The sequence below is a fragment of the Paramormyrops kingsleyae genome, chromosome 23, assembly GCF_048594095.1.
Source record: "Paramormyrops kingsleyae isolate MSU_618 chromosome 23, PKINGS_0.4, whole genome shotgun sequence".
Classification (NCBI taxonomy): domain Eukaryota; kingdom Metazoa; phylum Chordata; class Actinopteri; order Osteoglossiformes; family Mormyridae; genus Paramormyrops; species Paramormyrops kingsleyae.
This window is the reverse complement of record NC_132819.1, coordinates 11,958,835-11,980,660: the sequence shown is the minus strand read 5'-3', so window position 1 is coordinate 11,980,660 and position 21,826 is coordinate 11,958,835. Positions and strand designations below refer to the sequence as shown.

General features: G+C 43.8%; 1 long non-coding RNA gene across 1 annotated transcript; it reads right to left on the bottom strand.

Moving 5' to 3' along the window:
* Window positions 1-988: 988 nt before the first annotated feature.
* Window positions 989-12,215, bottom strand: LOC111832805 (uncharacterized). Its single transcript, XR_011984981.1, has 4 exons — window positions 12,117-12,215; window positions 9,232-9,353; window positions 1,422-1,445; window positions 989-1,332 (listed from the first exon to the last, which is right to left on the bottom strand). It is a non-coding gene; the product is annotated as an uncharacterized lncRNA (long non-coding RNA).
* Window positions 12,216-21,826: the final 9,611 nt, after the last annotated feature.

Genomic DNA, 21,826 nt, shown 5'->3' with positions numbered 1-21,826 from the left:
AGGAGAGAATCGCTGGACCACATGGCAGCATTTGCTGTGAGCCACCCTGCTGGTGAACGCGTATCTCTGCAGGAAGGTATGAGCCCAGCAGCTTTGAGGTGAGGAAATGGGGAATCCACCTTGCCTTCCTCTTCAGAAGGTGGTATTTCCCACCTCGTGCCTTTGTCACAGTTATTGTGGGAACCTTCAGTGCTCCTGTCACTTTGCATCAGCTTTGCCTTCAGGCAACATTTCACAACTTCTTTGTCACAGTATTTGTTATTTCTACTGCACCATATATGTCTGACACATTTTCTTCCTAAAAAGCATATGTATAAGCGGATATAATATACAGAATAATTATTATGTCAAGGTAATGTATTCTCTGTTATAATTCCAGCTGAGGTAATGTACTTATTGAATAGGAACAGGAGACTTAGTCTTAATAAAAAAAATATGTACGTATTATGATAGACCTATGTATGATGAAATTTCAGTCAAGCACTGGAGTCAGACAGAGAAATTACTAAAGATTCCAGGATGAGGTACTCATATATCTCTCAGCTCTGTGTATAGAGGCGTTATCATGATTCATCGTGTCTCCTGAGACAATGCATGTGCGGGGAGGGTGGCCGTGCATGTGAACACGGCTCCCAGCCAATCAGATTGCGAGTGATCATGAGGAGGCAACCAATCAGAAATGACCTGAGCCGCCACTTACAGGGGAAACTGTGATGCATAAACTGCAGTGCACTTACTAAAACAGGCATGTCCTTCTAAATGAATGTGCTTAAACCAGTTAAAATCAGATTTAGATTGCTGTGCATTATTTCACAACCTGTATTTCATACGTTGTCATATTTTAATTCCGCTCAGGAACTGAATAAGCAAACATTAATCGTGAAGCTTGTTCTTTAAAAGGGGAGTTCTTTTTTATTATTCAAGCAAAAAAGTTCAAAGCTGGAATCAAAATGCGGTTATCACAGTCCAGCTGTATCAGAAACTCATAGCAGGTTTCCATGATTGTTTATGTATAACAGACAAGTTTGTTTCCAGCTTTTTGGAAATCTGAAGTGTCCAAAGTCATTTTTAATGAGGAAAACTCACAAGAACTCTAGAAACAGATGAATTCAAGCAGGGCAGGCTATGAAGACATTATTGAACAGGGAGGCATTCGATTTGTCGTACAAAACACACACAGTGCAGGAGAAATTCCAGCCTTGTATGGTACGGTACTTCAGAGCTGTACACAGCAACCAAACATGGAGAGTTTGGAGCAGGTCGACGGCACGCAGAGCCCTGGTATGTAAATAAGTGCGGGATCAGGGACGCTGAGAGCCAAGGACTGCTGTCCTGAAACATGAAGACAGAGAGGAATAAGAGACCCGGTGAGGCTGAATCAGGGTGTCAGCATGGAGCTTCAGAGTGGGGCTTCAGCGTACCTGTCTTCCTGGGGATTCCTTTCCCTGAGGAAGTAATTGGAGATCTTTAAAAAAAAAAATTTTATAATTTTTCATCATTTTGTTCATAAAGCTTCAGACTGAGAAGCTTGTAAAAGGCAGCACTTGCCTTGTCAAACACTGTGCCTCAAGCACCTTTTAAAAATCCCCTGTTGCTATGATAATACTTTCTTAAACTACATTTAGATAATGTCATCTTCTGTCTGGCTGCCTGAAGTAAGGTGACTTCTCATTGGCTGAAGCCTCTGATCACTTGCTGTGATTGGCCTAGCCTGATGTTCACGTGCAAGGCCATTCAGGAAGTGCATGCTCAGTCCTCCCCCACCCCTACTTCTCCCACTGATTTCCTGCGCTTGCTTTAGAGCAACTGCCAAATGGACCAGTTTCCCCTGGTTACTGCCAACGGGAAGGCAAGAGAAAAGCGAGACATACGGGAACACTGCTTTTTTCTGGCTAGGACAGCTAGTCTTACATACCTTCAATCTGTGTGTATGGGTTTGTATTCATTATATACCACACATTAATGTCTGCACAACGTGGTAAAAAACCTCTTACTTTTTAGCTTGTGGGAACATTTTTCAGGTGCCCACAATAGAAACCTCAATTTTATAAAAATCTGTAATTGCAATAAAAGAAAACTAAAATTGCCAAAAGTCTTGTTTGGTTATGGTTAGGGCTGGGTAGTTGTTAAGGTTTATCTTAGTTAGGGTTAGTGTTTCGGCAATAGAAATAAATAGAAAGTCCCCACAATGATATAAATACAAACAAGTGTGTGTGTGTGGATTAGATTTGTTCCCCACAATGTAATAAAAACCTGTTATTTTGATGCTGTGGAGACCATTTTTCGGCCTCATTTGCCGTGTCAAATGGCTGTTAAATGAACCCTTGCAGGGGTTCAGCCTGACTCCAGAGGCCCTGTGCCGGCGTGGGAACAGCGCTCTGCCAGGCCGGCGCCATAGGGGATGTAGAGGAGCGAGAGGTTGTATTTGTCATCGCGCGCAAAGCTTGATGCTGCTTCCTGTTTGACTTGGAGACCAGCGGACGGCTCTCTGCCATGTTCCTGCAGAGTCCGCTGATTACCGTGACATCGCCTCTGAGCTTCCCCCACAGAACACATAATGATTTAATGACACTGATAATGGACATGACACCATTCAAATCCATAAGCTCACTTTTATTGTTCAGTCTGTAGACTCACATTCATGTTTTGCAGGGGATTTTTCATGGGGCACGGTGTAACTGAACCGTATTTATCTGGGAAGAACTCACTGCCACGCCTCTGTCTTTGGGCCCACACACACTCATAAGCCCTCTGGTTGCTCCACATCCTGTATCTCGTTCTCACAGTCACGGGCCGTTCTCATTGGTTCACTGGAGTGATCATGCGTCCTCTGATTGGTTAGAAGGTCTGTTCACGCGCTCCTCATTCAGGCAGCGCATGGGACCTCCCCTGGCAGTTGGGTGCATTGTCTTCAGCTGCAGGCAGGCCCTCTTAAAGTTAGGGTTACACCCTCTCGTCTTATAAATAGATACTTGCGGCCCACTAGCGGAGCTTCACCAAATCTGATAAGATTAAAGGGACAAGTTCACTGACTCATTTAAGGGTGGAAGGGTGAACAACCCCATGCCCCGGACTCTAGGGGGCCCCCTGCTGATCGTGACTTGTTTTTGTAACTAAGCACATAAATCAAATGTCCACTCCGAACCATTCATATAACAATTAAAATAATATAATATATGTTAAATTTGGCCGATCAATCCACTAGCATGATCCCTCCCTCCCCTCGACTGGTTAATTTAATCAACATCACACTGGCCCCCATCCTGATTGGTAAGTGTTACTGCTGGCACCCCACACTAACATGTTTTTGATGTTCCATCATTTTTAATTTCTTTTGTTTCTCTTTGGGCTCCAAAAAAAATAGCTCAAGTGGCCACTTGGAGGCCCCCTACCCATGTTAGCTTAGGGCCCCCAGAGACGTTAGTCTGCCCCTGGCTGAGCCTCTCTCTCCACAGAGACAAATTCTATGGGTAGGGCAACACAGTAGGGCTATTTTAACAGCCTCTGGAAACCCCCCCCCCCAGACCCCACTGGGGAATTCCAGGCTTAGGCTGCCTGCATGATGGTCACATGCCTTCCAAATGTCACTATACGTCCTTAAGGAGAGAAAGCCCATTCAGTTTTGGGTTTCAATCCACTGTTCTCTTTACCAGCTCTGGGTCTTTTACTAATGGATGTTTAATGTCATTAGGATCCATGAGGCTACGTTTGCCTGACGTCAGCGGGCAGCCTGGTGCTTATTAATCATGTGAATAATGCAAGAGGAACGGATCGAGCGATGTGTCGGTGTTTCCGTTCACGAAGACGACTCGCTCTACCATCCACCAGCTGCTCCTTTCTAATCATGGGCTGGTTGGGTTGGGTTTTTTAAGAACAGGATACCTTTATTGTCATCGTACAGTGAAATCCAGTCTCCAGCCACCCTACCTTGGTCTCCTGTGAGACACTCAGATGTACAGTATACCGGTGCGGGGGCAGCCTGGGGGCTAAGCACAGGGTCACTCATTTTTCTAGGATCTCCACAGCAGCTGTTGGAGATAAGGGCTTTTTTGAACAGTGATACTGGTGCTCAGTCAGTCATGGGATTCAAACCGGTAACCTTCCAGTCTCCTAACCTATTTTTTTTTGCCTTTAAGTGCCCCTGCTGTCAGACTGGAGTGAGCTGAACTGGGGACACTGGAAGGGTCGGCCTCAGTCACACCTCACCGCATCTCTTATTTGATTAGTTCCACAGAAATTACTTTATGGTTTTCTTATATATTTAAATACTTGCTCCACAGTAATTGTATTCATTAAAAATGTCAGCTTGCTGTGACTGAACGGTTTCCTGAACAGTTTCCCGGCAAACACTTATGTGTCAGGTTGTACTGAACCCCCCCCAGCAGCAAAGCACCGCTGGCATCCTAAACCCCAAGAGAAGCTCAGTAAATCCCCATCAGGATGTGCCTCACTGCAGAGGTGAGCTCTTCCTTCCTGTTTTGACCCAGTTGAGCAATTAAAATTCTAACTAGCACCATGTGTGTGTTGGTGGGAATTCATTCCTCCGTCTGTCCATCCATCCATCCATCCATCCATCCATCCATCCCCCTGCTGCTTATCCAGTACTGTGTTGCAGGAGGGGCCTGTAGCCTCTCCCAGGTAACTAAGGACACCAGGGCAAGATGCACATACAGTATAATCATCATTTCTTTTAAGTAAGTAAGTTGTTTGTAATAATTAATTTCGGGAGGTCTTCTGTCCGGCAGTGCTGCCCTACCTAGTGCGAGAGTATATAGTATAACTCATAAATGGTAATAAAAATGATAAAAGTGAAACTACAGAATCATGTACAAAAATGTAAAAAGTCTGTCAAATATGTGAAATGTCTACTGAGTTTAGTCATTGGTATGATATGTGCAGTGCTGGGCTAAGACACAGGGATAAGCAAATGGAGAAAGGCGTGTGTTCAGGTACCCCTTCCCACCTCAGAACACCAACGAGACCCAAGCTGACAGGCAGAAACCATAAAGAATCTGAGCAATATGAAAGAAAACGGCCATCTAGGTTAGTAATATACAGGAGATTATGACTTTTGGTTTCTAATGCAATTTCAGTTATGTTAAAGATTTAAACATGATGTTTTACATACTTTTTAATAAGAAAATTATCGTATATGTTACATATAAATAGCCTGAGAACCTATTTTTTCATGTTAGTTAAAGTTAGTACAATGTTGGTACAGTCTGTATAATTCCAAAATACATCCATTTCAGCATAGCACCTGTTTGTCGTTTCTTCGTGTGAGTAAATGATTACATGAGAAGGTGAAAGAATCAGTGAATAAGGAAATGAGTACTGGTGTTGATGGCAGACTGCAGTCTTAGAAAGAGCTCAGCGCTTGAGACCTTGAACTTTTATTAACATAGCCAGCTATTTGTAAGCAGAACACCTTTAGACACATTTACACAGATGGCACGCTAGGCTAGAGTCCTCCCTGCTATCACATTTAGTTTCTGACTCTTTCCAGTTTCAGTAAAGACTCTCTTTGGCTCGAAGTTCTTCAAAACGGTAGGAGACAAATGAATCAGCGTTAAATGATGCCTCTGTTGTTGTGTGTGGTACTTTGGAAAGCTGAACTACTGATCATGTCACACAGCTTCACACGCGCATACGACGAGACAGAACAGTCCGTGTCAACAGACTGTGAGATTGTGAGGTACAATATCAATACCAACAGCCGCAGCTGCAAAATGACACTCACACATCCTGAATTAGGGACACAAACAACCACTCGCAGAGGGTCAAGGCGCCAGTCTGCTGTAAGGATATTCTTTGCTGCAAATGCTAATGACGAGGCAGCCAGCAAGCTGTGCTAAGCTAAGCTAGGCTAAGCTAAGCTAAGCTAGGCTAGGCTAAGCACTTTCAACCATGGACAGTTTTGATAGCTGCTGTTCTTAGACACACTGTGGCTTCCCTTGATATTTAAAGCATTTGCAGTCAAGCGCGAGCATAAATCATGCCTTGCTTTCCGCTTATGTTACACCTGCCACCTAACCCCTTCCCTTGCACCTCATCGGGGCATGCATGCCACAGGGCAGAGGCAGAGCTAGCAGGAATGAGAACATGCCTGGTGCTTTGCCCTTGGGCGGCTCTCTAGGTCGGTTATCGGTTTGTTTTTCACCTGGTTATTATTGTTTGGGAGTCTGAGCCTTCTGGGGAAGGCTGTTTAGCAGCCGGTTCTCGACTTGTCAACAAGGAGCCAGTTGGGCGTGTTTCACTGGCAGTGCCATGTCTGGGTTAACGCTGTACACAGTCTGCAGGCTGTAATTATTCTGTAAATAATTCTTGCTAGTCAGGCCACCCGTGACAAGAAAGTATATAATAAACAGTGACATATAACCCATAAACCAGGAGCTAAGTATGAGTGAGTGTGCAAATCTATCTGTGCAATTAATTCCTACCCGGAGGAAAAATCTCGGAAGAGTGTCTGCAGGATGATTCTGGAAACTTTTTTGTCGTCTGGAAGGTGAGGGCCAAGGGCCGGTGCAGCAGCAGTGACTCACGGTGCCGGAGAACGTGTCTGCTGGCCTGCCGGAGGCAGCCGACTGAGTGTGCAGGCTTGTCTTCCTGTTAGGCTCTTAATTACTCACCTGCCTTTCAATTACACACTATTCAAATGACAAATTAATCTGGACTTTCAATTTTATACAGTCATTCCTTTGTGTTGGCCTAATTGAATCCTCCCTCAGGTTGAAAGCAAAAAAACTGGAACATGCTCCTCAAAATAAAGTATTGGTGCTTATGTCAATTATAAATATAAAAATACATTCAAAATATATAAAATTAGAAAATTAACTTCAACACAGGTGCTTTATGCATGTTCTGCTTATATAAAGAAATTGTTTTAGTCAATTGTTGAAAATCTATCAAAATGATAATGTGTCCAGTTTGGTTGGTCTAATGTTAGCTGTTTGCTTAAACCAGCAGGCCTGGTCCAGGCTAATTCCTCAATTGCTGAGGGAGGATAAAAGCCAGCAAAGACTCTGCGGGCCCATGGGGCAGCCTGAGGAATCCCTGGTATCTGCATCCATTCTGGTAGCCAGCAGCTCAAAGGTTACAAGTTGGTGCCATTTCACAATCCCACTGTAGCCTTTTGCAACAGTATCTGAGTCACTTTGGACATTTACAAGCGTTTGAGGATTTGAGGAATGGGAAATGGCATGTTTAATTCGGGGGGGATCATACTGGGGAACACTGCTGCCTCAGACCTCCACAAACAGGGCTGGCAGTCCCCCCCTTCTCATTGCGTGGAATTTGCACGTTCTCCTTGTTCTTCTTGGGTGCAGTGGAGTTCCCCTGGGTTCTCCGGTTTCCTCCTACTGCAAGGACATGTCGTTTGGTGTATACTAGGGCCGCCATGGCATCGTATACCAGGGCTGGCCAACCCATCAGTTAATCTCTGCGCGTTTCCGGGTTGATCTCATAAGATGATTAAAGGATATTGAGGCAAGTCATTGGGGGCCAATAATTGGCAAAATATACCACAAGGGATTCCCCCCCGCATGCTAAAGCACCAAAAGGACCTATTCCCGCCAAGCACCCCCCACCCCTCCTTCTTCAGTGGGTGTCAAATTCCTGGGCTGCTTTTCATTGCCAGTCTGGCCCCCGCTGCTCCAGACCCCTGGTGGGCAGGATACATGGTTACCAGACAGAGAGACCTTCGTACTTCTTCTGTTAGCGTCTGCACTACACTGCCACTAAACGTTAACTAATCTTTTGTCATTTATGTGCAATACCTACAGCGGGATACTTACTGGTTATAAGTATGTTATAATACACAGCCGGAACAATGTCTCCCTGGAGATGGTAGAAGTCTTTGGATGAGCTAAAAGTTTACATGCTCTGTTTATTGAAATGGGAATTAAGACTTGGTAGAAACAGAAAATGTGCCAGAGGAAGTGAAAGCTGCAAGATGGACAAACAGAGCCTTCCACACTCGTGCTTTAAAGCGCTACTCCCACAAAAGGAGAAGCAGGAAATGATCTCGCCGTTTTTCAGGGGGCAGAGGGTAGGCGTCAAGAAGTGAAGCTGCATATCAGCAAAAAAAAAAAAGTCATAGAACAAATAAACGAGATAAATCAAACGTGGTATTCTCATGCAGAACCTGGAAAGATGTGAGAGTGACAGAATGTCCCCTATTGTTCCAGCGACAATTAAATCATTATTCTTGTGGGGCAGAAAAAGCGATTCTCTCATATACGCCAAACCACAGCTATAGTGACAGGATACAGTGGCGCAGTGGGCTAAGCCTCTGTGTGCGAGCGGAAGGTCACAGGTTTATGCGCAGCCTTGCTGGAATAGTAACGTCTACAGGTCCTAAAGCGAGACCCATATCTCCCACGTCTGTGTCATGGAAAGCAAGGTGGATTAAGTGGAAAAAGAATCTCCCTCTGGTGATCATTAAAGTTTTATTATGTCAACAAATGGATTTTCATTGAGAGAAAATGATGCTCATTGGAGATTGAGCACAAGTGAGGATGATTGAAGTGTGTAGCCTGCAGTCAGGATTGTACCCTCAGGGCAGTGAGGCCTCAGCAGACCCACTGTGCAATGTGTACCTTTCGGGGTCACCCTAACGTGACTGGCAAAGCACTGCGCTGATCCTGAGCGCCTCTAGGGGGTCACCCTAACGTGACTGGCAAAGCACTGCGCTGATCCTGAGCGCCTCTAGGGGGGTCACCCTAACGTGACTGGCAAAGCACTGCGCTGATCCTGAGCGCCTCTAGGGGGTCACCCCAACGTGACTAGCAAAGCACTGCGCTGATCCTGAGCGCCTCTAGGGGGTCACCCTAACGTGACTAGCAAAGCACTGCGCTGATCCTGAGCGCCTCTAGGGGTCACCCTAACGTGACTAGCAAAGCACTGCGCTGATCCTGAGCCCCTCTAGGGGTCGCTCCGGGACTGGCAGAGCACTCCCAGATCAGAATGCCCCATTATTCTCACCACCCCATGGCGAATGTTCACTGCATGCCAGAGGAGACATTCACTGGCATGTTCCACTCAAACACTGAGTCTTTACAGCATTCAATTCTTTTGATCATTCCTCATGAGAAATTTAACCGCATTTAAAATTAGATTATGCAAAACAACCAAAATAAAATAATATTTTTTAAAACTATGCAATGCCACATCAGTGTCTCAGATCCATTTAGAAAAAAAATTCTTCCTTAGAAATTTCTACCAGATACATACCATCCTCAGCAACTTGGGGAGTTTCCATCACGGACTCCGGGCATGGTACAGGCAGGAAAGGAAGGGGATGATCCACGTGTGGCTCCACAAAAACAGGGGGTTTATTACGGGAACTGAATACACTACAAAACAAACAGACCACGAGGGGTCAAAACTGAACAATGTAGGCAAACAATGTAACTAACAGAACAAAAATGATCTACGAAGGGAAACTAGTTACGCAGGCAGGCAGGCAGGCAGGCAGGCAGGCAGGCAGGCAGGCAGGCAGGCAGGCAGGCAGGCAGGCAGGCAGGCAGGCAGGCAGGCAGGCAGGCAGGCAGGCAGGCAGGCAACACAGCAACTCAGAATGCCCAACATCAGACAAACACAGTTAATGACGCCACAGGGAACAGAGCAGGATCAGGCACTTAAATATAGAGGGTTAACAAGGAAACACAGGACAGGTGAGAACAATCAAGGGGCTCAGGAACCAGCACACAGGTGAATCTAATAAACTAAATCATGGAACTCAGGAACTAGGAAACAGTGTCCAACACTAGGGAAATAACAAAGACAGGTAAAACACAACCAAGGGCACAAAGCAAAAACCAAAACAGAATGCAAACCCCAAAACTCAGGAACTAGAAAAACTGATACTAAGGAAACAAAATCTACTAAATACAAAAACAGAGGCAGGTGGACTTGAACACACAACTGACAGGTTAGTAGGTGCACACTCAGCCCATAGCACCACACAGCAATCTGAGGAAGCAGGGAAACACATGAAGGACCAGAGCAGAGGGAGAACAGGATGGCCAGCGACACCTGCTGGCCAAACGGGGAGGAGACACGAAAGGCTGGGACAGACGGGTGCTGACCCTGACAGACAGCAGCTATCTCTCTATCAGTCTGTATTTATGGTTATTAATGAAGTCGTATCTGCTCCTGTGTTTCTTGGTCATTGTTGCATGTCTCTAAATGGTGAAGGTGGGGACAAGCCCACTGCTGATCAGGCTTCTGTAGCGCGTGTTCTGCTGAATCTGCCATATGCTGATGTCGGACTCGATGCAGAAGCACAAAAATCAATGCTTTCCATTCATTTAATTCATTTCTTCCATTGCAAATTCACCAAGATCAGCTCTTCCACAGCTTGCGGTCTGCTGAATCTACAATCAATGTGGTTCATTTGTTTAACATTTTTTTTTTGCTGCAGTAAATTAGAAATTCCCAGCTTTTATGTTTTTAGGCAAGAGGTAGTGGTGGTTACATAGACAAGGGTCCTAACAGATCTAAGGCTGATAGTTCAGTGCAAAGCAGTGATATTGCATTTTGGTGTGATGTGTGTGAAATGCGATATTTTTAATGAGAAGCAACATAACACGCTGCCTCACGGGACCTCAGAACTAAAGGTTACCACACAGTTCAGCTCAGAGCCTGAAAACATCACCCATTCCAACAGGAATGCCTTGATGCTTTTGTCTTAGTCTGACATGTTGGGCCATCATAAAATCCCATTAGCAATGAAACCCCCAAAGAATACCCCCTCCCCCTCCCCAGGAGCTCAGTCCCCTTTCTGTTGTGCTCCATGACACTCTAAGCAGCCTTCATTATCTTAAGGTCAAATTCTGGTTCATTCACGTCAGCAGGCAGTTCCTCATATATATATATATATATATATATATATATATATATATATATATATATATATATGTATATATTTGCTCTTGGCAGTTTCTTGAATACATGCAGTGAAATTAATACAGTCAGTTCCTCTATACACGTGACTCATTAATGCACTCATTGCACTCTTTTACTAATAGAAGTGTTCAAACAGCATTCTCACACTGTCAGCTATATACGCGACGCTGGTTTGTGTAATGATACAATGCATACGACGATTTTTCTCCCAACACGGGAATTTTTGGTTCATCTCCTCCATTGTCTTCTTGCTTTATTCTTTAATTTCTGTGTCTTCCCTTTTCCTTGTTTTTGAATTATTCTGTATATATGATGTAGGAATGTATTACAAGACATCCAGTGCGTTGGAGCGGCTTTGTTGTGAAAGGTGCTATAATAATGAATTGAACTGAGCGCATTACAATATAATTACACTTGAGACTGTGGACGATCAGTACTAAAAAAAGAACGGTTGACTGACCCCTTGTGGCCGACAGATGAACTGTACTCTCGAACAATACGCGGAAGACACGTAGCTGAGCTAATGGTATGAAGGCGTGCAAGCGTTTTGCATACATTCACTTCATATCTGCCGTGTGAAATTCAACGTGCCCTAGATGGGTGGATACTGTTTGCTTTGGGGGGGGGAGGAAGACTCTAATTCTGCACAACATCCAAACAAAATGTTATTGCGTCGAAACCAGAACACCCGACAAACCTAAAACCTTCAACTTTATTTAGGTAACCTTCATATTGCAATTTTACCGCCACCAACCCGTGTGTGTTTCCATAACACAAAAAACGCCGCGTGCCAACCTAACACTCTTTTATATAAATATGCACGGATTAAAGTGGCCTAATCGACGGTGCATTTTCGTGCATTAAACACGTATATAGTACAATATTGTTATAAAGTTATTCATTATAAAACAATGCATTTCTGCAAATGAGAAAGCCCCCCCTATCCCTCACAAACTTCCCCTATACTATAGTGTATGTAGGCACAGGGCCCCTGTCTGTCACAGACCTCAGTACGTGCCAGTTTGACATAAACACAGGCTGCGGTTGTTCCTTAGGACTCCGTGTTCTCGCGAATGACGGTGAAAAAGAGGCACGTAAAATCAAGCACTGTTTTCACCATCATTTCCGTAAAACACAGGCATACACACGTGCATATGCTGTTTTAAGATTGCAACTTCGACGTCAAAATTACATGAATCGATACTCACATCACTATTTAAATTACGTGATGATTTCTCTTCGGTTGCGGATTTTCTCTTTTTTGCGGTTCGGGTGCAAATCGAGTGAAATATCACCTTAGCTGTTAGACATATTAGATTTCAGTAAATAAGTAAGTTTCTCTGCTTACGTAGCATAGTGGTGCATTTAAACATTACACAGTTAAGACGATTTCTTTACATAGGTGTGTTTTGTAGCTTGTAGTTTTACTACTCTGAACCTAATCGAAACACCATATACGTGGTTGTGTGGCAATATGAACCCTCGCTAAATGGATTTTGGGGTTTTCTTCGTCCATGCAGACCCAGCCACAGCGTATTTTTACTTTCGATCGAAACTGGTGAAGAAAGGGTCCAGCTCCGGACCAAGGAATAAAATGAGATAGGAGTTGAGGTAAACATAATTATGAATTTATACCTGCTTAGAGCTGTGTCTCTTCTCAAAGTACACATTCAAACGCTTCCACATTTTCATTCATTTATATAAAAACACAGAGTTCCCATAAGAATTTATACAGGTTCAACAAAATATTACGCAAACAAGCCCATATAGTCACTGCATGACTATCCAGTCACACCTTATTCTCATGACTTATTAAATGAAAGTTCTTCCATTGTTGTAAAATGCTATTGTAAACTTTGGGATGGTTGTTGAAAAGTTAATGTGCAATGGCTGCCTTAGTCTATCCTTCACATTTTTTCTTTCAACTGCCATATTTTTCATTATTGTTGATGTGTATCAAAAGTTTGCATGACCCTGTAGCGCAGTGGTTTTGGCACCAAGTATCACTTCAGATCAAACCATAGCAGCCAAGTACCACATGGGTGAAAAAAAAAATCACGGTAAACTGAATCATGGTAACAAATTACCATTGACTTCTTTTGTACGACCTGCGGGCGCTATGAGCACCACTGGTGGAAAGCATACCATAGTGAGAAGCCACTGTTGTAGGGGAACTGGAAGGGGTGCACTAGTGCAGAATACTCAATATTTAGTGCAGCTTAAATCACATAGTGTAAAATGCTACACGGAGTGAAAGACATGAAGACGCTTGTGGTTACAGCGCCCCCACCTGGCCGTTTTAAGGTCAGCATCCTTGATCTTGCGATAAGTGGGTCAGATTAAGCACTTTGCCAGAACTGTGGCATGGTGTTACACTGGCCCATACCCAAGGAATGTGGACTCGTCCGCACCCCACAGGATCTCACCAGAGCCTTTATTCTTACACAAAAAGCCACTGCATGGTCCTTAGGTCAAAGCAACAGGACTGATGCGAAAGCCCAGCGATGTTGTTATAGCATAAAGAGTTTAAAGTTTGCAACCTTGTCTGATAAAAGGTGAGAAGTCGCCTGATACAGAGGCATGAAGTCCCTTTGCAGGGCCGACGTGTGTCTCAGTGGGTTAGGAATCTGTGGCAGCGATTAAAAGGCTGCCAGATCAAAGCACCGTGAGCCCCTAACCCCCAGGTCCAGAGGCGGCGCGCTCTGGCTGTCCCTGCGCTATGCTCTGACGCCCAAGCTTGCTCTCACACACACACACACGTGTCTCGTGGAGCGCAAGGTGAGACAGGCAAGAAGAGAATTTCACCACATGGATCAATTCCCCACACGGACGGAGAAAATCGCTACAGGCCGGAGACATTTCCAGACAGATCTCTGGTGAGTGTTACTGTGCAGCAGCTGTCGATGGTGAGCGTCTGCACCCAAATATAGCTGCTTTTACTTTATATCTAGCTGCCTGTATCTACCCTGTCTAACTACCCCTATCATGCAACACAAGCCTTGGGGAAAAAGTGATTATGAGTGTACAATTCTTAAAGCTGGGTAACGACTTCCAGTTCATATTCTTATTAAACGGCATTACAGATGCTTCCCCCGTATCCGCGGGTGACCTACCATGGATGGCGGAAACCCCAGATAACGGCAAACCATCTGCGGACCCCATATATAATGTGATTTTTGTGTACTTACATATAGGATTTTATAAATTATGCACAGTAAGACATTATCAACATTAAGTACAGTAATAATAAAGTACATTGTACATTATTATAGGTCTGCAGTATTGTACAATAACTGATGTTTTAGCCCAATTCTCAAGAGACAATAGGTCAATGGAAAAAATATTAGGATGTCGGAGCAGTGAAAATCATGCTTTTTATACCCCTTATCAAAGGAACCAAATTTCTGTATATTCTGTTATTTAGACAGCTGTTCTTAAAACAATGCAGGCAAGTAACCAATTAACAATTTACAGTGGACATGAAAACGGGGATATTTGGGGTTTTTCTTCAGCTGAAACTGGGACATTAGTCAATATGGTGGGAATTATGAAAAGTTCCAAATCCCAGTCAATTTTGACCCAAAACCGTCAGGTGTCTGCAAGAAAGCTGAAGATGAAGAGAAATTTCAGTTTTCAGCATGATAATGACCCCAAGCACCCATCCAAATCAAAAAGGTTTGCCCCTGACAGAAGCCGGACCTGAATCCAACTGGAAATCTGTGGGGTGACCTGAAGAGAGATGAATAAGAGATGCCCCCAGAATCTGACAGATCGGAGCACTTTTGCAAGGAAGAGTGGGCAAATACTGCCAAGTCAAGATGCTGCATGCTGATAGATTCCTACCCAAGAAGACTGAATGCTGTAATTAAATCATAAGGTGCTTCAACAAAGTATTAGTTTAAGGTTGTACTCAGCTTATTGTATGTGTTTTATTTTTTATATTTTCCCCCTAACATATTTGTTCGTTTTTCAATTGAACTGTACAGGTTATAGGTCACATCAAAGGTGGGTAAAATTTTGAAATCACAAAAACCAGGCATTTTAACAGGGGTGTATATCATATGTTTCATTCCCACTGTAAACCTCTGTGCCTGTGATCTGAAGGTTGCTGGTTTGAGCCTGGCCTCAGCATGTCTGTAGGTCCATTAGCAAGGCCCTAGTGAATTAGAACAATATAAAGATGAGCACCTGGCGACATCTGCTGGATCAATATTGCAAGTGCATGGGAATTTAATTTAATAACAATGACACTTAATTAATCCCCATGGAGAAATTCTCCTTCTGCCTACCCCATCTTGCTCTCTGTGACACGTAGGTAAGTGACAGCGAAGGGCAGCCACCTGCAGCAGCACCCATGGAGCTGGGGGTTATGGGTCTTGCTGACAGGCCTACAGACTTGGATAGTCTGCTAAGGACAGGCTCAAACCAGTGACCTTCTGATGACAAGCAGAGGCTTAGCCCACTCAGCCACACACAAAAAAAAAACATGAGTATAGCAGAACAGATGAATTGGTACCGGAGATGTGGCTGAGTGTGGTCACTACCGGGTTAAGATGTAATAATTAATGTCGAGGCCAATAAAAGGGCATGTTTCAGCCAGAATTGGAGACAGAGTTGGAAAATGAACTGGAGATCAAAACTGAAATGCAGAGAGGGGGCCGTGAAATGACCCAAAAAAATTACGCATGCTGCACAGTTTTACAAATGCTTAACAAGTGCATCGTCACACCCCCCACAGTAACAGATCAACAAACCTGAGGAAACACGTACGATCCATGCACCATTGTATGACAGCAACTCTCTGAGCTTGATTTCAACCGAGCCAACAATGTTTACCGACATAAAGCATGTGAGAGTTTGAAGCAACAGTCACCGGGTCAAGTTACCTGTACAAGGCTCTGGAGAAGCCTTTGCCTTTGGTAACAAACACATGCAACAGGAAACTGAGTCAGTCTCTACTGAAGAACTGAATCATAGACAGGAAGTGCAATGTATTTGGAAATGTTGTCCTTTCGGCAGGCTATTAATGGGTGCGTGTTTGTTAAAAAGCTAGATAACTAAGTTAGCTACCTTCTTGAAATACCGTGAGAAAATTGCCAACTCAGAGTGCACCGCAGACAACACAACCCAACAAGCTGACGCTACGTTAGTTAGCTCGCGCTCAGCCAGACAGCCAATCAAGTCGATTTGCGACAATTTGGAAACGCAGGCTAGGTCTTAGCGAATTATAATGAGCTGAATTAGGTATTAGCATTTTAAATTGAAATAATAAAAAATCAATAATAAAAATCAGGCCTTAATCTTCAGAGGGGCGGGGTAGTCCATCTGAGGGGGACCCCTTTCACCCCCCTTGGTGCCGGGACTGATTGGAAACATCTGGTTTGAAAGACTGATTACTTAGGTTCTTGTCTTGGTTTTGTCTAACAAAACCAAGAAATCAAACAAAAAGCCAGTTTCTACCAGTGTGTAGGTAAATTCCAGCTTGTGATAATAAATTAAATATCCTGGAAAGTGTTAAGTTAAAGCTTGGGATAAATACGTCATAGGGTAATTATGCATGATTCCAGTTGCTATAATGACATTTATACCTGTTCTATAGATTCTGTCCAGAAGACGACGTTCAGTTCAGAAAGCTGCACGTTTTTCCCCCCCCATCATACAGTATGTGTGATAACCTATAGTTATGTTGATATTTGTTGTATAGCTGATTTTTTCCATATTTGAAAGATATTATGAACGGAAACAGTCACACACAAGAATCATGCATGTATCTGGGCAAACATGTGACTGATCCTGACCAGTCTTGATGTTGTGCGCTCAGGAAACAGGCTGCATTCAAACTCTTTGAAGAAATAAATATAGGATTAAAAATGTGCTATGCAACCTGCAAGGACTTAAAACATGTCTGTAAGGTGACTATTAGGTTTTAAGGATTGATGCACATATGTAGATCGTGAAATGTGAGTGGAGTAAGCAAATTACACAGGTTAACCTGCGCGTGCCAAGCAGCCATCAGCTCTCCAGCGGTAATTTAGGAAGCTGCCAGATTTGATCGGGATGCTCTCTAAGGTGTTACTATCTCCAGCACAGCCTGCATAGGATGCATCCAGAACAACCGGAGCACACGGCAGGGCAGCCATCAGTTTAATACAGCTTCCCTAAATTTCAAAGTGTGGTAGGTTCGCTCATCAATTTTCGTTACGTTTCAGTTAAAACTTCCTGGACTTGAAAGGAGAGAAAAAAAAAAAAAAAAAAACAGCCCAAACCAGGATGACAGTATCAATGAAGAAACCTAGACGGCTGGAGATCCGAACCCTCACTGGGTCCCCATCAGAAACCAGTCCGCACCAGTTAAGACAGGCGTCCACAGTACAGATCAGCGATGAGCCAGCTCAGCTAAAGCACTGCCTTCCCCATCACCATGGATCTGCGTATGAAAATCCAGGAGGCCGCAGTCAGCCCCGCCCCCCAGGGGCGGAGCCCAGGGGCACCCCAGAAACACGCAGCACTCGGGCTGTAAACTGCTCCATCCTTTATTAAACATAGCTTGCAAGAGATAAATATTACAAAGTTATTTCCTCCAAAATTAGCTTATTTTTTCAGTCAATGCATAATCGTTATTAATCAACTGGCAGTATTCAAACAGCAATTTTTTTTTCTTGTCATTTTCTCTTTTTAAAGACAGTTAAATATCAAGGATGTGCAAAAGGTTTGGATTAATGTTCAGAATAAAAACTAAAAACATAAACCTTTATTTTACCTGAAAAAAAATAAAGAATAAAAACACAGATATAATTGAGCCATGCTTCTCTCCATGTCAATCCTGATTTCCCCGGAGATCCTCCGACCTCTGACCTCTGACCTCAGCAATCCAGCATCTCCCTCATTTTTCACCATCAAAGTTTAAGTGACTTTGCTGGGCAATGCAAATCATTTCAGGAAAGATAAAACATACAAATGTACATTTAACTAGACATTTTTGGGAACCCAGCCCAACCCCCCACCCCAAACCCACCCCCCCCTATAGCATTCGCAACGAAAATCACCACCTCTGCAGAAAAAAGTTAGAAATATAATTAATCACCCAGCTCACCTGGGCAAAATTTTAAAAGGTAGAAAAAGGACAAGTCGGCACATTAAAGTTCTGTAGGAGAGCTTTCAGCGTCGTCCGGACGACAGCTCCAGTAAGTACCATCGATAAATCGTAAGAAATGACAGACTGTGGGGAATGAAAGCAATCTTCCTCTCCAATGTATAAATAAATCTACATATCTGTCCAGCTATTGAAGAGGGAGAGGATTTAACACCGTTCAGAAAACGACTACATTACATCAAAGACTGGGGGAAAAAAAAAAAAGAAATTTCATATTTATGGCGTTTCTAAGGAAATCCTTATTGTAATCTTTGATTTTTAAGAAAATTTCTTCCCCAGAAAATGTTTCTAGTCAGAAATATTTCTGTACAATAAAAGAAAAACAAACAAGTACAGTACAAAATACCTCTTAACTAGGTTTTTACCCTCTGAGACTGAGTGGATAAAAAAAATATGTAATAAAAAATAAACACACACAACACAGGACTGGTGGGGGGGTCCACATGCATGGAGGCGCCCCCAACCCTCCCATGGAAAGTACGAGTGCTTTAGGTTCTGTTCATAAACACCCACAGAGGACTAATACGCTGTTAGTCCTCAGATGAGCCCTTTCGATGCAGAATTAAAGAAAACCGCCTTTTCCCTGACCGCAGCCAACACAAATTAATAATAATAAAAACACGAAAAATAAGAGAAAGACTGAGTGCTATTTCTACAAATACTTAGTACACATATTTCCTCCTGAAATGGAGTTAAACCTTTCATGAGGGTAACAATCAGTTTTCCGACATGATTATACTACAAAAATAAAGAAGAGGATGGTAAGAGTTTGACAGATTTAAAAAAAGAATTTCAAAAACTGTAATCTCACACGTTTTGCACATTGGAGTACACAATGATACACAGTGGTCACAAAACAAAATTACAAGCGTCACAATATTCATGGCTTTTGTGTTCGTTTTCTACACAATATACAACCATTTTAATTCATTTTTTTAATCCAAAGAGAAAAAAAAGCTTATTTACAATAATTATTACTTCTGGCCTAGCAAATATTGTGTTATTTCATAGTTCATACAGTTTTTTTCATCTTGCTTTATTACAAATAAAAAGTTTAGATGAAAGGAAAAAAAAGCAAAAGAATAGAAAAAGAAAAATGTAGAAACAGGAATTAAAAATCTGCACTGATTGTTAGTTACATGTATGCAGTGTAGCTGGTAAGAGACAGAAAGTTAGGAGGGAAGTTCTCACTCTCTCTCTCTCTCACACACACACACACACACACACACACACACTATATGAAAGGGCAGTACCTTCCCACACTGAGAATTCAAAACAAGACCTTAATAAAACCATATTGCAATCTCACCCTCCCAGCTAGAGAAGAGGGATTCATTTATATGCAATAAATAAACAGAGAGAATCTCCTTTGAGTGTAAACTTCCCTAATACTCCATATTGCACCAGCAGATCAAATTTGCCCACAAGCAGACAGAGTCGGGCTTTGCCTCGTTCAGCGGGGCCCGCGACACACTGTAACGTGCCAGTGGCTCTGCAAAGCCGTGATACATCAACACTGATTAAATGCGGGACAGACTTTAGAATTGTCAATCAGAGGCTGAGCCAATCAGATCGGCTCATTGTGGTGCTCCTGGGGCGTGGCTCTCAGGTCATTAGCCAGTATTTTCAGTCCATAGGGTTGGGCGTGTTAAATTAAGGAATTCCACCTGACCTTGTGATACTGAGTCCATATAGAAAGCAACAAAAAAACAGAACAAGGATAACAGATCTGGAAACAGGAGGGTCTGCAGGACAATGAGCAGCCTGCCCACTTCAGTACGAGTCAGAGCTGCTCTGGGATTCGTGGCTTTTGCCCCATGATCAGCTAAAAACATCCAGCTTCCACTGCCTGTCATTTTTAAAAACAGTCACCAGACGCTGGGGATCAATTGCTCTGGTGCAGAAGATATTCAATCAAAAGCAGAGGACAGACACAATCTTCCTCAACTTGGCTATTTTAACCCTCCCTAATCTCTCCGAACTGAGACAGGAGATGCGGAGAGCCATGTTGCTCTATCCTAAATAATAACACGCTCAGAACTGCTCCTTCTCAGACTGAATCATAACCGGGGTCATGACCTGCACACGGGGGCGCCCCCTGCAGGTACGTGAAGAAATGGCCTCATGTTAAATGTTACAGGCAGATTTATAGGAGACCAGAAGAAGAAAAAGCTAACAAAAAAAATCCCAAAGGCAACATTATTCATACCAAACAAGTAACTGTTTCCAAAACCTGCCAAAGATGACAACCAGGTACCACCCAGAGATCTGCACACATGCCCGCTCCTCCCTCAGCGACCTCCAGCACACGTAAAGTTCCTACCGCTAAACTCAAAGTGCTCCTAGGAAATGAGGCTTTCCTGCTGTGTTATCACAACACAATGATTGATCCGCATCTAGTTGCTATAGATACAGTATAGTAATCTTACTATATGTCGATCTAGCCATCATATATTATCCATATAGATATCCAATAGTTTTCTGTTATTAATTTTTAAAATAAAAAAGAAATTATTATCGTCTCCCTGGAAAGTACCTCTTAGATACTCAGCCAGACGTAGCGGAGACGCCGTGAAAGCGAAAACTCCTCGATCCATTCCGAGCTTAGAGCTGGAAACCAGCACAGCACCCGAGCCGAATCCCATTCCAGTCTCAGCTGCGGCAGGGTGCGATGTGGGGGGGGGGGGGGGGGGGGGGGGGGGGGGCACGGCGGGGGTGGGGGGGACAGACAGCGGCCACAGGTCACAGACACTCTGCGTTCAGGGATGCGGAATGGAGGAGATAAGCATCAGGGTTTCGCTTCGATTATCTGCACTGTGCAACACGACCAAAAAAAAATAAATATATATGTAATAGCCCGATAGGAGGCCGGCACTTTGTGACCTCTGACCCCAGGGCGCTCATGCAGGAGGTGCGGCCGCCACAGGACATGGGATCCCTCAGATGTTTCCGGCACAGAGGGCCATGCGCCTCCATGGATTCCGATCTCCAGAGACCGAACATGTCGTCGATTGAGATAAACACAGGATGCATTCAGGCTCTGTCCAGACGCATGTCCATCACAGCGTGTGCGTTCGTGATTCGTGATCATAACCTTGCTGCCTCACGGCACCTTGAGAACACTGGGGGCTGTATTTTACCTTTGCGGGGGGCGGGGCTTTCTCTGAGACCACCAATCCTAAGCGGAGCACCTTAACGGTCCCTAATTCTTCTCAAGCTAGGATGTCTGGAGACCATCTGAGTATTTAAAAGGCCAAGTTTGGATGACGGGCGTCACCAGCTTTCTGCTGGCATCCTCCGCATGGGCCGAGGTTTCGGGGGCTTGGCGACGGGCGCACGAGTCCGTGTGTGTGTGTGTGTGTGTGTGTGTGTGTGCGTGCGCGTGCCTTCTGCTGAGCTGAAATCCTCCTCCTTCAAAGGCAGTGGGTCACACAAACCTGACGAGATAAGCTGAAGTCCTCAGCCCTGAACCTGACGATGCTGTGGTGAGTTTGGAGGATGGATTTGGGGAGGGGGAGGGGGGGGGGCACCTTGCTAACTAGCCACCCTCTCTAAAAAGCAAAGCATAGCGATAATGAGCATAACGGTAACAGAAGCAATAATAATAATGATAATAATAATAATAATAATAATAATAATAATAATAATAATAATAATAATAATAACACAACAGCAACAACATCAATAATAAGTTGCTATAGTAATAAAGCAGCCTCAGGTGCTCAGACAGATTGGTGGCTTTTGTTCTGTTTGATTGTGTCGTTC